We start from the raw sequence: 15,550 nt of genomic DNA, 5'->3' as shown, positions 1-15,550 counted from the left end.
TGAAAAGAAAACCAAAATATATTGCAAGAGCCAAGACTTGAACCTTGGACCCTTGCTTCCTCTATGGCGTCACTTCCTTGTCCCCTAAGTGGCGCCACCTTGCCACTACACCACACTCCTTTTTGTGTCACAATTTCTCCAACAATATTCTTAAGGCCTACCTACTACACCTGTGGTTTGATCTACCTTAAATTTTTACTAGAGTCCGTGTTTGAACCCAAGACTTCTCCAACACTTCTCAAGACACTTAACCACTAAAATAAGCCTTCATTAACAAAATTTACATGCACAACAAAATATTAAAAGCTGCCTTCAACCGCTCCCATGCTCAAGGCCCAAAACTTCTAGGCCCAAATTCAGGGTGTTACAAAGAGATTCTCGTAACTCACAAAAATACCCCATTCTAAGTAATTTGCGAAGCAAAGAAAAATCGCGGAGTCGCTCGCATTGATAGTTACTTACCCGATAGCCTTCTGACCAGTTACTAACAATAGAATTTTCATTAATCCCGTATTCCCCCACTACTCAGATTAACAAAATAATTAAAACAAAAGAAAGAAAGAAAAAAAGATAGAAATGGCAAAGAAGAAAGAAAAGAATAAAAATAAAGAAGAAGGAACTATTGTTAATTAATTTCCTAACTTCGAAGAAGATTTCTAGCATTTGACAAAAAATATTTTCCTTATTGGAAACCTTCGGGACTCGAACACAGGACCTAAAAGAATACAGATAGATGCTTAACCAATAAACCAGTAGGCTCATTCTTGGTAGAATTTCACACTGAATTGAACTTAATCGGGTAACGCATGATTATGGGTTGTTTTCAAAAACAACAAAACTTTTACGATGCAACTCAATCCCGAGACCTTAAACACAAAAGTAGAGCACAAAATCAGAGATACAAAATTCTAATTACTATAGATTTTCACCATTAAATTCTTAAAATTTTGGGGTATTACACATTCAGTCTTCTGCTTGTGTGACAATTGGACGAGTTGAAAGGCTTTAAGGAATTGTTTAATCTTTTCAATTTTTTAATAAATGCATCAGGTACTTTATTAAAAAAAATTAACGTTGCGTTTAGCATTTCAATAAAAAAAGGTTGCATTTACCAGAAGAAGAAAAATTAAACCAATTAAATTATTTTCTTTTGATAAATTGCTTATAGGATAGGCTCTTGCCGATTCATTTGATTCTATCTATTATATTAATAATGTTTTGTATTATCGATTGAGTCTTAACTCAATTGATATGGGAATTGTTGCTTGTACAAGATGATGTGGGTTCGAGTGTGCTGAAGTACATTATCCTTTTATCAAAAAGAGTAGATATGATCAGAACCTAATTAAATCGTAATCTTTTATATAATGTTTAATAGTATAAATTGTAATTACATAGTTATATAATTTATATTTTAAAAATATTAATTACTATAAAATGTTAATATGATAAAAATAATTTCTAAGTAAAAAATTAAAATCAAACCATCATATGTATTATGTTAGTCTAGAAAAATAGTAGATGATACGATTACTAATAAAATGGCAAGAAAAATTAACATCATATACAATTTTATCTAATTGTTCTAGTGCATATATGTTGGGTTATTCCGTCTTTAATATTTAACACATACTCCTTATCATCATCTGTTAGTTCTTGATCGAGTTCACCATCATCTGAATTTGAATATGCATAATTAAGATTATCAAGATTTTATTCTTTTATGTACTCTATAAGGTATGAATCATCACAATTCTACCTATATTTGAAGTTATGAAATATGCAATATGCTAGAACGATACAACCTTATTTTTTTTATGCTATATTAAGGCAATGTTATTAATATGGAAAATATTTTTTTAGAAGAGCAAATGTCTTCTCAATCACATTTCAAAGCTTTGAATGTCTCAAATTAAATAGTTCGTGAGCTATCTATTGTGTTGGCGTCTGACACCATTCTTTCAAATGGTATCATCCAGTGCCGTACCTATTTATGTACCATTTTTATTTTGCTATAGGTACATACTAGTACCAACATGTTTCAATGTACTGGTTCAGGTGTAGCGATATTTTTAAATATATTTCTCTTATACATATTTATAGTTTAATTTTTAGTTTCTCGATGAATTATATATAAATTTAAATATTTTTCATATATGTTTATAGTTTAATTTTTAATTTTTCTTCGTAAATTATATGTTATTTTGGTTAAAAATAAATTATATATACAACCAAATATATTTCAATTATATCCATATAAATATATTTATATCTAAATATAAGTTTTAAAATTATTAATTATGTTGAATAATTAATTATAACTTTTAATTTTAAATGTAATTCTGAAAAATTAAAATGGTTAAAATAAAAATTTAAAATTAGTTTAAAATACTAAAATTTTGTACCAAGCAGTATAGATAGGTACACTTCAGTACAAGTTGGTATTGACAAAAATGGGCCGAAATACATCAAAATGACCAAAATGCATCGAAAATTTGACTGGAACTAAACATAGACTACTTGGTACTGATTTAGGACCGAAACGCTACATATCGAGCAGTACGATTGATGTCAGTATAGTACCGACTACCATAGCATTATACCCTATGATATGGTACAAGAAAACCTTTTCTATTTAGATAATTAGTGTCGACCTTATAATATTTAGATTCACTATTCAAATAGTTTATAATTTTAATTATAAAACTTATATAAACTTAACTTGAAAAAGACATGCTAGGTTATATCCCTTTTGATAATAAGTAAATTAAGTAAAATAAATATATAAACATAATCTTTATAAACTTGTTTTATAAATTGTCCAAAATTTTCAAAACACTTCTTATGAATAATATAAATTTTTGCAATAACTTTTGAAAACGTTTTTTTAAACAAATTGTGATAAAAATTATAACATTTTTTATGAATAAATATATTATTTTTATAATATATAGCATTAAGCATAAATAAGTTATGTCAATACTTGGTCATAAATTTTATAAATAAATATATTTTAAAACTTTTATAACATGTAAAATACTTTTTACAAGAAACTTTTAGCCATAAATTTAGAAATTTTTAAGATTTAAATAATATAAAATTTTTGTTATAATATTATAAAATACACAAATTATTTTTAGAATATATTTTTAGAATTTATAATAAAGAAAAATTTGACCATAATACTTCTTCGTAAAGATATGGTGTCTTATCCACAGTAAATTTTTCCAATACATTAGCAATCTTACCAAGTTGTTTACCCACAAATTTAATTTGTTCATCAATGACACTTTCTTGAGCATTTTTTCTTTTACGTTTAGATGTGCTAGATAAAGACACTTTTGTTCTTACCTCCTCAACCTCCTCATTATTGCAGTCTACAGGCACTAAATCTTGGTTACCATCATCCAAATCTATGTCAGCAAATGTTCTGACAAAACTCCCTATTGCCATATCTTTGCCAACAACCAAAGCCATTTCATCATAATGATCAATGCTTTTATTAAAAAATAATTCATACTTCTCGTGTGCCTATTGGATATTATACACAATTACAATAACAAGTAAAAAATAATTGAAATATACTTGACATATATATACATATATTACCATCACAGTTGCATCATATATCGCTTTATCACATGTGATCATTTTTATGTTATCATCCCATCCAAAACCACTTTTGGCCCGATTTGCGCATATAATTTTCTATTTTTTTTTACAGTCCTCAGATGATTTTTCACATGCTTAGCATCACACTGAACTTGAAATATTTCAGAAATAGCTACGACAACCCGATTAATAGAAACTGCTTTGAAAGTGTTAGAAAGAAGGCTTATTTCCTTTCTAGGCCTCCTCAGCTAGAATTTTGAAAAAAAAAAAATGTTCTATCGATTTTGTCCACCTGAATTGCTTGGTTGTCCATTCTTTATTGTCCTTACCCATTTTACATTAATAATTGTCATCGTCAATCATTTCAATATCTAACAAGCTTAAAACATAATAAATTCAATATCTAACAAGTTTAAAACATAATATGTTCAAAATCCAACAAACTAATTTCAATATCAATATCGAACAAACATTAAAAGAATAACAATTTTAATAATAAAATATACATAACATAGAAACATCAACCCTAAGCTCTAAACCTACATAATCTTTCTAGCCATATAATCAATCCACATAGTTTGTGCAATTTCATCTCTCTTAACAGACCACTCTCTTGTTTCTTCTTTTTCTTCTTGCTTCGTAAGAGTTGGTATTATCAAATCAAACTCAAGCTCCTCATATAATCCTTGATTAAGTAAATCATTAGGATCAACTCTCATAATATGATTATGAATGATACATCAAGCCAAAATATATCTACTTGAGTTTGAAAATTCCAAAATGGTTCAACATCTAACACACGAAATCGTTTCTTAAAAATCCCCAAAACCCATTTAATAGTGATTCACAATGATGAATGACGAAAATTAAAGAGTTCCTTTGCATTTTCTGGCCCCTGATCACTAAACTCTTTTAAATGATATTGGACACCACAGTATAGGGTAATATATCCATTTCGGATGCCATATCCAACATCAGCAAGATAATATTTACCTACAATTTTACAAAACATAATTATTACTAATAAATTATGAGCTTACTTGAACTATTTGATATTTAATGTTAAGTTTTACCTTCTGGAATTCTTAATCCTCTTGGGCGTGAAAGCTCATCATTTAAAATATGAGAATCATGTGCACTACCTTCCCAACCAGCTAGAACATAGAAAAATTTCAAATCAAATGTAATGGCAACAAATACATTTTGTGTCATCCTCACTTTATGGCTACGAAATCTTCCTTGAATGCTAAGTGGAATGGATGCACGAACATGAGTTGCATCTAATGCTCCAATACAATCTTTAAAATAAGGATAAAACCTTGGACTGTTTCTGATTTCACTAGGAGTTGACTTATCAGGTAATCTAATAACTAGTTTATACAATTTCAAAATAGCTCTCAATACAAACCTAAAGTAACAGTGAATTGTCTCAATTGATCTATAATATCTAGATCCAATCACTCGAAACCTTACATTATGAAAAATTATACGTAAAAATATAACTACTTGCTCCTTAATATTCATTGATTTAGTTGATTATAACAAATTATTCCTACTAAGAATGTCACACAAATTAAAAAAGACAATTGGTCTCATATTTATCACATCAATATAATGCTAGTCACCTATATATAAAATATTATTAATATAATTTTCTCTTTCATAGTCTCAATGCACACGAGGATGAGAAGCGATTTCCTTCCTAGTTTTTAATTTTTTAATCCAAAGAGCTCCAAAAGCTAAAACTGAAGCCATGACCCCAACAGTTGCATTATGATCTTGATTATGATCCTGTAAAATTAGAATGTCAATAATGACAACAAAAGAAAGGAAACATAGACACACAGATTTTACGTGGAAACCCTTTTGGGGAAAAACCACTGGCAGAGGAGAAGAAAATTCACAATGTTGAATTTGAATGATACAAGAGGAGAGACAACTATGTCTATTTATAGGTTTGTAAAATCATATTCTAATCAAATTCAAATAGAAGTAATGCGGTAAGGTCAAAACGCCTTATTCTAATGAACATCAAATAGAAGAACATACTTTTATACGGATTTCAATTGTGCAACTTGTACCGTACCACGAGGGCCTCCACCCCAGCCCAATATCTTGCTTATTGGGGATCTACGATGGGCTGCGGCCTTCGCCCTAGTAGATCACTATCTTGCCACTTGTACTTTTATTTAACAAAATCTTGGGTCACGTATCTTTAACAGATCCATTTACACAAAATAATGCCACACAAATATTTGAGCATTACAAAAAAGATGCAAGCTTGCCATAAGATTTACAAATCAATATGTAACCATTCATCGTTCATTTCGATTATAGAAGGGATTGTAACAACTTGCCAAGAGAATAGTCCACAAGTTCCTTATAGCACTTCATTAGACATGTAATACTACAGGTATACTTAGGCCAATGAACCAATGTTTAGAACTTTTGTACTAAGCCATAGAAGTTGATATGTACTTTACTTAGTAGCCTTATTAGTCTAACACGGTGGCATAATCAGAAACTATCAAACATGTCAGGTTCTCCTTGTATGGAGTGTGCATGTTATAATCAAAGTAAAAAAGGCAAAAATATATAGGTTTTTTCTCATTACAGTATAGTATAAACAAACTCCTATTGCTAGCAAAGGATGGAAAATGCTTACTCAAGCCTTACAACAGTGCATACATCACAAGATACATGCGAGCTAAAGGCACCCTAAGAGGCATGGAACTTTACACAAATTAGAATCTTCACATTTACCCCAAAAGTTCAGACTTCAGACAACAAAAAATTGTAAACAAACTAGCTTTTTATAGTGTCAAACATTCTGCATAGCAACAAAATATTCGGATTGATATTCTTCGGTAAAATAAATAGTTAACATTTAAAGTTTAAAACAAACGGAAAATGAAAAAAAAAAATTGGAAACTGACTAGTAAATAAAACTTAGACATGGATCATAAGTTTTAATAAAATTGTCAACAAAAAGTTTATAGTACATTTTATCTTGTTCATAATACAAGAATTATAAAGCAAAAAATCATAAATTTTAAAATTTTTAAGAAAGAATAGCAAATTTAACTCTGTTTCATCTAGAAAACAATGCATTAAAAATATTTTATAAGAACAATCTTGTTAAGCAAAGAGCAAAGTAAATAATTTCCAATATATATGCTACATAGTAACCCAAAATGGCAATCAGTCTTGAATTTTGACAATATTCGGAACCAACAAGAACAATATTTACAATTCAAGTAACAAATTCCAATTCCAAAAAATCCCAGCCTCTTAACAAAACAAAAACCAAATATACCAAATACCCTTTCCCTTACACGCAAAAGCTAATTCAAGAGATTACAAAAAAAAAGAGCTAATTCAAGAACCAAGACATAGAAGAGCAAAACTAAAAAAAAAAAAATCTTTATGCATCCAAACTTGAAAAACAACCAAAACCCAATTAAAATCTTGGTCAGCTTAACCTGAAAAATCACATAGAAAGAGAAAAAGAGAAACTCACATGTGGCCATGGAGAAAGTAATGAATTTCTCTATCATTTCCAAGGGACCAAATACAAGAACTTTGAATAACAAAAATTCTTAGGGAAATAGCCAAATAGAAGCAACAATGAGAAAACATGTGGATGAAATAGAATGTGTAGTCAAGCATTAAACCCCATGAAGGAAATTCCAACTGCTTATTTAAAAAGTAACCAAAATAGGACACTGCAGAGACCACTTAGCTAAAGAAAATAAAAAAAAGAATATAGTGAAATACCTTGAAAGGACTGAAAAGCCAAATTTTTAGGGTTTCTTTAAAATGCAGACTTGGTAAAGAAGACGATCGACCGACAAAGATGACAAGGCAGAGATGAGGAGGTGAGGCCAACGAATAGAGATGAGAGGAGAGGTGGAGGCTGACGGACAGAGAGGAACGGAGAATGACTGTGATAAGGGTGAAGAGAATGAAAAATGTCTTACAGGAATAAAATCAGTAAGACGTTTTCCATAAAAAAGCATTTGGTTTACCCATGTTTTGGAGAATGCTTTTTTTTTGAAAATTGAACGTCAATAATGACAATGAATAGCAAAGAAAAAGAGAAAATAGAACACACAAAATATTACGTAGAAACCCTTTCGTGAAAAAACCACTGACAGAGGAGAATAAAATTCACTATGTCGAATTCAAATGATTACAAGAGGATAGATAATTACGTCTATTTTAGGTTTAAAAACCTTATTCTAATCAGAGTCTAATAGAAGTAATGCAGTAAGGTTAAAATACCTTATTCTAATCAAATATCAAATAGAAGAAGTAAACTTCTATACGAATTCCACTTGTGCAGATCCCCCTATCTTGCCACTTGTATTTTTTTAACAGGATTTGGGTCACACAACTTTAACAATTTTCCTATAGGAATTCATTTTCTAGCAAACAAACACTGTAAAAAAAAGGAAAATATTTTATGGAAAATGTTTTACTGGCAAACAAACAGAGCCAAGTTTACATTTATGTTCAAGCTTTTTTTCAATTACTTTTTAATTGTATTTATTGTGGATGAAATTGTTTTTAAGTGGCAACAATGAGAGCACTTCAGACTATGTGCACCTAGATTGGTATAGTAATTGTCTATAGAGTAGTAAAGGTGAGGACAATGATCCACATAGGTAGGATAAGGAGGTTGGTAAGGGAGTATCATCTTGGAATGTCCTTCCTAGGTGAATCAATGCTCCTAACAAACATTTAGTGACTTAAAGAGCCTGATGGGCCTTTCTTGAGTGATGGGAGGGGGTGCTTGTTTGCCTAACATATCAATTTGGTTGGCTTGGAGTAATGTTTTTAAAATCAAATAGGTAATTGAATCAGTCAAGCCATTGATTATCGATTCAATTTGTTCGATCGCTGATTCAACCAATTCAAAAATTTTTTAAAAACTCAAATATAATATTTTTTAAATAAATTTGAAATTCCATTATTTTTTATCTTAAAAATAACTTTATTTCCTTGGTTCTTGTGTAAGCTTTTCTCAATTCTCACGGATTTCAATTTTCAAATCAATTAATTCACTTCAAATTTGTGAAGGGGGTTGTCTGATAACATATGAGCTTAGCTGGCTAGCTTGGAACAATGTTTTGATTTCTGGTTCAATTGGTTTGACCACCGATTCAATCGGTTAAAAATTTAAAAAAAAAACTCTAAAATAATATTTTTTTAAAAATAGATTTAAAATCCAGATGAAATACTTAAAAATACCGATTTTTAAAAAAAATTACCGAATTCGGCTAGTTTTTGAGAAATTTACAGGATAATGTTCAAATAACAAAAACGCTTCCAGATGGAAGCGTTTTCAGCAGATTTCCATGAAAACCCTTCCAACTGGAAGCGTTTTCCTACGATTACCATTCTAACAGCTACCCACCCAATGGCTATTTAAATAGCCATTAAACCCACCCCCACTAACGCCTTTTTTTTTTTATATAGTTTTTTTTTCTATATAACCCTAATTCTTTTCTTTTTTCAATTCAATATCAACTATCTCTCTCACATTCTCAAATCTCTCTCAAATTTCTCTCAATTCCCTCTTAATTTCTCACTCAATTTTTATTCTTCTCTCAACTCTCTTTTCTTATTAAAATTGTATTAAGGTTTTTTAAATTACTTTTTCTATTACAATTTATTTTTGTTTTTGAAATTAGTAATGACAAAATATCTAATCTATTTGGACAACAAGCACATTCAGTCAATCAATTATAAATGGTAAGAATTTTTTTATTACATTTAATCTAATTTAATTTAAATATTTTCTTGTTATATTGAAATTTAATATTTTGTATTTTTTATATATAGTTTGAAGATCAGATTTTGGAGACGCATATTTGTAATCTACCCGCTCCTTCATCGTCCTTAATCGAACCATACTTGAGAGATCCAAGATTTTTGCGTGTCACCCCGTATGGGTACGGGATGTAAATTGGACCCTACACTTGTAAGCGTATTGACGGAAAGGTGGAGACCTGAGACACACACGTTCCATCTTCCATGTGACGAGTGTACTATCACACTTGAGGATGTGTAATTATAGTTTGGGTTACCAGTGGATGGGCCGGTATTGATTGAGTCAGTTGTCCTAGTCGATTGGAAAGATGTATGCAAGCAACTTTTAATGAGGATTCCGAAAACGATTTATTTAGCCTAGATAGATATGAATTGGTTGAAAAGAAATGTTGGTGGGCTCGATGTGTAATCAAGTGAAGTTCAAAGAGAGCAACTCACTCGGGCGTACATCTTTATGATCATCAAGGGTCTCCTAATGCCCAATAAATCACGAAATCTTGTCCATTTAAGGTGGCTGTTAAAACTCGTGGACTTTAGTGAAGCGGGCAAACTAAATTGGGGTTCAGTCGTGTTGGCGACATTGTACAGAGAAATGTGTCGGGTAATAGAACTACAAAAAATTAAAGTTGGTGGTTGTATGCTACTACTACAATAATAGGCGTGATATTGACTGCCATTTTTATGTCCTCAAGCGAACTACCCTTATGTACTCCCACTCATAACAAGATAAAATTCATTAGATAATATATTTACCGTAAAAAATTATTTAAATTTTAAACTATTGTGTTAACAAATTATTTCAATAAGTGGAACCATGGGGGACTACTGGAGGCTTCTGTTAGATCAACGATCGGAAGCGAAGGTATGTAATTTTTAAATTTGAATTATATAATATTAATGTAGTTGATTTAAAAGTTAATTTATATATATAACTAATTTTTTATTATTTTAATATAGTTTGAATAGACACCATATTCTGATTCAAGAATTCAAGAATGCATCACATCCGAGTTCTTGGTTAATCCCAACTTCTGGCACGTGAAGGTGTCATTGGTAATGTATGATACATTGGAGATGAATGAATCATATAGAGTTATGCAGCAGTTCGGGTTTAGGCAAATGATTTTGTTGGTACCCCAAGACATTGAAGATCTACACCATATCGACTTGCAGGGGAGAATGGATGAGCATTTGCCTAAATTCCATACACAATATATCAATATTTGGAATGATAGGTACAAGTTTTTACCTACTTGTAAGGCCATTATCGCTCCGGAGTTAGCCTATGATCTGGAGTTCATGCCATGGTTTAGACACCATGGCAAGCCATATCTGCTAACAGAAGAGGCAAGGGCTAGGTAACATCATACTAGGAGGCGACAACAAGCACCTAGGCATCTAAGTTCTAAATCAACTGTCGAGGTGGGTCCATCATCTACACCAGCACAAGAACTAAAATCGATAGTCGTACCATCTCTTGATTAGTATGGCTCGACTTATTCTGGTGCTTTCACTAACCCTTTCATTTTTACAAAAGCACCATATTTTTCTATTTCTACATCAATACCAAGTTTTATTTTTAGACCACCACCTCCATCCCTATAATATTACACGTCGGTGCCATCAATTATTTAGATGACGACGATTCTGACGACGACGTATAAGCCATCTATGTTTGGGGCACCGACCAAAAGTACGATTGTTCTGCCATCGGTGTATGAGACATAATATAGTTATACGCCAATGTTGATGATGTCGCAAACACCTCGAGAATCATTGTTTTACTAACGTAGATCATCTTTACAACCACCTGTTCCCTAAACAGATGATACATGATGGTAAACGAGATGCACTTTGCAATCAACCACAGACGAAGGTGAAGAAGATGAGAGATCGAGACCACAACCTGTACTCGAGTATAGGATGTAACAATAAAGACGAGGAGGCCAGTATACAGCCTGAACCAAAAAGAAAACTGGTTTGCAACCGACGACCACCTAGTTGTGGCACACATTCTAATCGAAGATATGAATGATTTATTTTATTTTTTGTACTTCTAATGTAAATTTTAATTGTTTAGCTAAGTTATAGTCGATAAGATTGTACCGATATTAGATATGAAATATTTTTAAATAAATAACATTTTTGCATTAAAATTTGTTTTAGTTTTCATTTCATATTATTAAATCAAGTCTGCATGAGAAAAACAGATATTATATTATTTTCTATAGTATAATAAAAACTCTTGTTTACAAATTATAAAAGAAAAATGAGTATGAATGAAAAAAATCAACAAATAGATTTCAGTTAAAAAATTTAATAAATCAGTTAATGAGGTGTTGTCCTTATATTATCTCGTCGGTGTGGACATGACGACATTGTATGCCTTGGGTTCTACACCATTCACATAACCTCGGTTGGTTTATCTTGTCTCGAATATCCATGTTCTTTCGTATCTGAGTAGATGTCGGCCGACCTTTTGGTTTGCGATGTAATGATCTATTGGGTAACAACTTAAATGGAGAGCTTGATATCGATAACCACATACTTTCATCTGGGGTTGGTGGGAGTACGTTTCTCCTTACATTATACATGTGTTCTAGTTTGTACACTTCGTCCACAAAGTCCATGTGATCCAAACGTACATTGCTACATGTTGTAAATGCATGAGCGTATGGAAAACAAAGTGTGTCAAATCTCCCACAGTTACAGGTTTGTTTTCTCAGGTGTACACAACACACTCCCCCAGCAATACCTTGGTTGGGTCTGTCGAACTCTATGACCTAAAACAATAGGTCTTCGTGCGAGTGACACATTGGATGTATACAGTTCACTCGTGCTATAACCTGTGACATCCCAAAATTGACCCTAGTCGGGATGTGGTTTCGGGACCACAAAACTGAGGCATAAAAATAATTTATAATTTATTTTGATGCCTATAATATGTGTTAATTCATGTGTGACATTTTTGATGTTTCGATTTAGAGTTATAAATGTGAATTTCACTAGAAAGGGCCTAGTAGTAAACATTGAAAGTATGATGGGGAAATGTGGGATGACTAGTTTATAATGCATGCAAAAATAAGGATTTGCATGTCAAATTTCCCCTAACATGAAGTGGCCGCCATGACAAGGAATCATGGGCTAAACATGTCATGAAACATGTTTTGTTGGTGCACTAGGGAGAAACAATAAACAAATGAGTATGGGTAATAAAGAAAGAAAAAAAATGTGTGTGTGTGAGTGAAACCCCCCTTGCCGTGCATTGTGGAAGAGAAAAGAAAAATTTTGTTCATCCATTTTTCTCTTCTTTGGCCGAAAATACTAAGGAAAAAGGGAGGATTTTTGCTTCATGCTTGGTTTAGAAGAGAACTAGAAGGAGATTTGGCTATACTTGCATCAAGATTAAGGTATGTTTGAGGTTGTGTCATGAGATTCATGCTTGTTTTGGTTGCTAACTTGATGTGCATGTTAGCCATGGTTCAAATCCTTGTTATGCCATGGAAATGGTATTTGGCCAAGGTGGATTTTGTGTTAATGCCATTGCATGTTAAATATGAAGCTTGTTAATGGTGTATGTGATGGGGGATTGATGGCTCTTGGACTTTCTTTTTAGTATTTTGAGTGAGACATTAAGTTCTTTGCTTAATCATGACCAAAATGATGGTGTTGTGATGTATTCGGTCATGGTATATCCACAAGTATGATTCATGCATGTTGCATGGTAGGTAAGATTTGAGCTTTGAATATGTGTTTGCACATGATGAATTGGTATGACATATATACTATTTCAAGGTATATATTTGCTTGGGATGATGTTTTCGGTTATGTAGTACATGAGAGATGTGTATTGAGCTACAATATGTAATCGTTAGTTAGTAAAATGCATGCTGTTTTTGTGTGGTATTAAGTGCATAATCGGCCTCAACATGGGCATGCATATTCGCCACATGAGGGGAAATTGGTGTGCATGCATTCGGTTAGAGGCAAGCATATTGATGCCTATTCTTGGCTTAGAAAATTCGCTAAGAGGAATACTAACTAAGGTGTTGAGTTCGATTCATGATTTTGTACATATGCGACTTTGATGCCTAATGAGTAGATATTTATATATTGGCTAGGCATCTTGAATTCCTCTTCCGATGCTCAAATGATAAAACCAATTTATTTGTTAAATTTAGCCCAAGAAGCTAGAGGTGGAGAATCAAGCAAAGGCAAAGGAAAGATAATCGAGTAGTCGATTGGAAATCGTTTCATCCAATATAAGGTAAGTCATAAAGCATATATTTGGCATTGATTTAAATGATCATAATATATATATGCAATTGTGTTTAATGAATTGATGTGTAAGTGGAAATGTATGTGTATGGAATGATGCCATTGTTGAATGTATAAAGGTAGTAAAATGCATAACGTATTGGTCTTGGCACTAAGTGTGCGGGTATAAATGGACACGGTGACAAGATTGGCACTAAGTGTGCGGATTTAAAATTTGTACAGCACTAAGTGTGCGAATTTGATTATATAGCACTATGTGTGCGAGCTGATTATATAGCACTAAGTGTGCGGACTTATTATATGCTTTTGCATCACTATTGGCACTGAGTGTGCGATATTATCGAGTTGATCACGGACAGCGGATCGGGTAAGTACCTCGAGCTCATGATGAATAGAAAATACGTCCATGCTTGGGGTTGAATTGGTAAGCCTTAAATCTATGTGATGATTGAAATTGTATGGTTGTGCTGGAAAATGAGTTAATGTGTGAAAAATACTTCGATTATCTTGTTGTGTAGATTATGAAATGTGGATGTATGACTTGGTATTTAGATTGGACCGAAAGGTCCGAGGTATTATGGTATAGATTCGATATGGATGAGTACCTAGCCTCGTTTGCTGTACATGTTGTAGTGACTTTATTAGTGGATTGATAAATGCTTATGACTTACTGAGTTGTAAACTCACTCAGTGTTTTCTTGTCACCCATTTTAGGTCACTGGGACTCGTCTTGTTGTGTGCTCGGAACCGTCGTTGAAGTCATCACACCGGCTGAAATCTTGTGGTATTACTTTTTTTTTGTTGTTGAAGAACATTTGGCATGTATAGGCTATTATATTTTGTCGAATTGTGGGTTGTAAACTTTAAGCCATGTGAAAATGGCCTATGTGGTCGTCCGAGTGGGATGCTAGAACCTATAGCCACGAGTCTTAGAAACTCAAATTTTGTTAAGGTGACCATAATTTGTGTCATGTATGATGGATGATTAAGGCCAAGGAAAAATTCATGAAATTGGCATAGTCTACTGCAGTAACTGTTGCGGACAGCAGCAGTGAGATGAGATTGAAAAATCACTAAAAATAGTATAAGTAGAATTAAATAGTGAGTAAATTATGGAACTGATCCTTGATGAATCTATTTTTATATGGACAAAACGAAACGACCATATGAGCAGTATACTGGGAGATATTAAAGTTCTCGTGAGACAGGGCCAGAACGATTTCTGGGTCCCCTGTCGTGACTTTGAAAATTTACCATAAATTATCCAGAAAGAATTAGGAGTCATGCCTTATATGTACAGATTCCATTTTGAGTCTAGTTTCATTAGAAACAAACGGCACCAGTATTAAAGCCCTGTACAGAAAGATATTCAAGTTGTAACGTGCGGAGGTCAGAGCAGTCGATCCCTGTAACATGGGTGACTTTAACTAATAAACTGTACCAATTGGCCCAACCAAAATTCTAAAAATAAATCCATGGATGGATATATGAGTCTAAATTCAGGAAAATTTACGAAACCAGTTTCCGAGTTTTGGAACTCGAGATATGATTTTAAGGCGACGGTGACGCAGTTTTCCAGCCTGTCCAGAAATGCCAAATTGGTCGGTACTTTAAGAGGATTTGTCTCGTTAACCCTCGTGTCCGACAATCGCGCCGGTCACGAGTTAGGGTGTTACAATTTTATTGGTATCAGAGCTATGGTTTAGTCGGTTCTAGGACTACCATAGCGCGTGTGAGTCTAGCTATACATGCCAAATTGATAGTGCTTAATAATGTGATGACTTCGACGGTTGAAATTTTTGTTTTGATTAGCGATGGAACCCGG

At 32.6% G+C, this 15,550-nt stretch overlaps 1 long non-coding RNA gene across 1 annotated transcript; it reads right to left on the bottom strand.

The window, feature by feature from the left end:
* Positions 1-5,131: 5,131 nt before the first annotated feature.
* LOC128290225 (uncharacterized) lies at positions 5,132-7,215 on the bottom strand. Its single transcript, XR_008279872.1, has 2 exons — positions 7,133-7,215; positions 5,132-5,403 (listed from the first exon to the last, which is right to left on the bottom strand). It is a non-coding gene; the product is annotated as an uncharacterized LOC128290225 (long non-coding RNA).
* Positions 7,216-15,550: the final 8,335 nt, after the last annotated feature.

The sequence above is a fragment of the Gossypium arboreum genome, chromosome 1 (assembly GCF_025698485.1).
Source record: "Gossypium arboreum isolate Shixiya-1 chromosome 1, ASM2569848v2, whole genome shotgun sequence".
Taxonomy (NCBI): Eukaryota; Viridiplantae; Streptophyta; class Magnoliopsida; order Malvales; family Malvaceae; genus Gossypium; species Gossypium arboreum.
The sequence above is the reverse complement of the archived record's forward strand: the minus strand, read 5'-3'. Positions and strand labels throughout refer to the sequence as shown.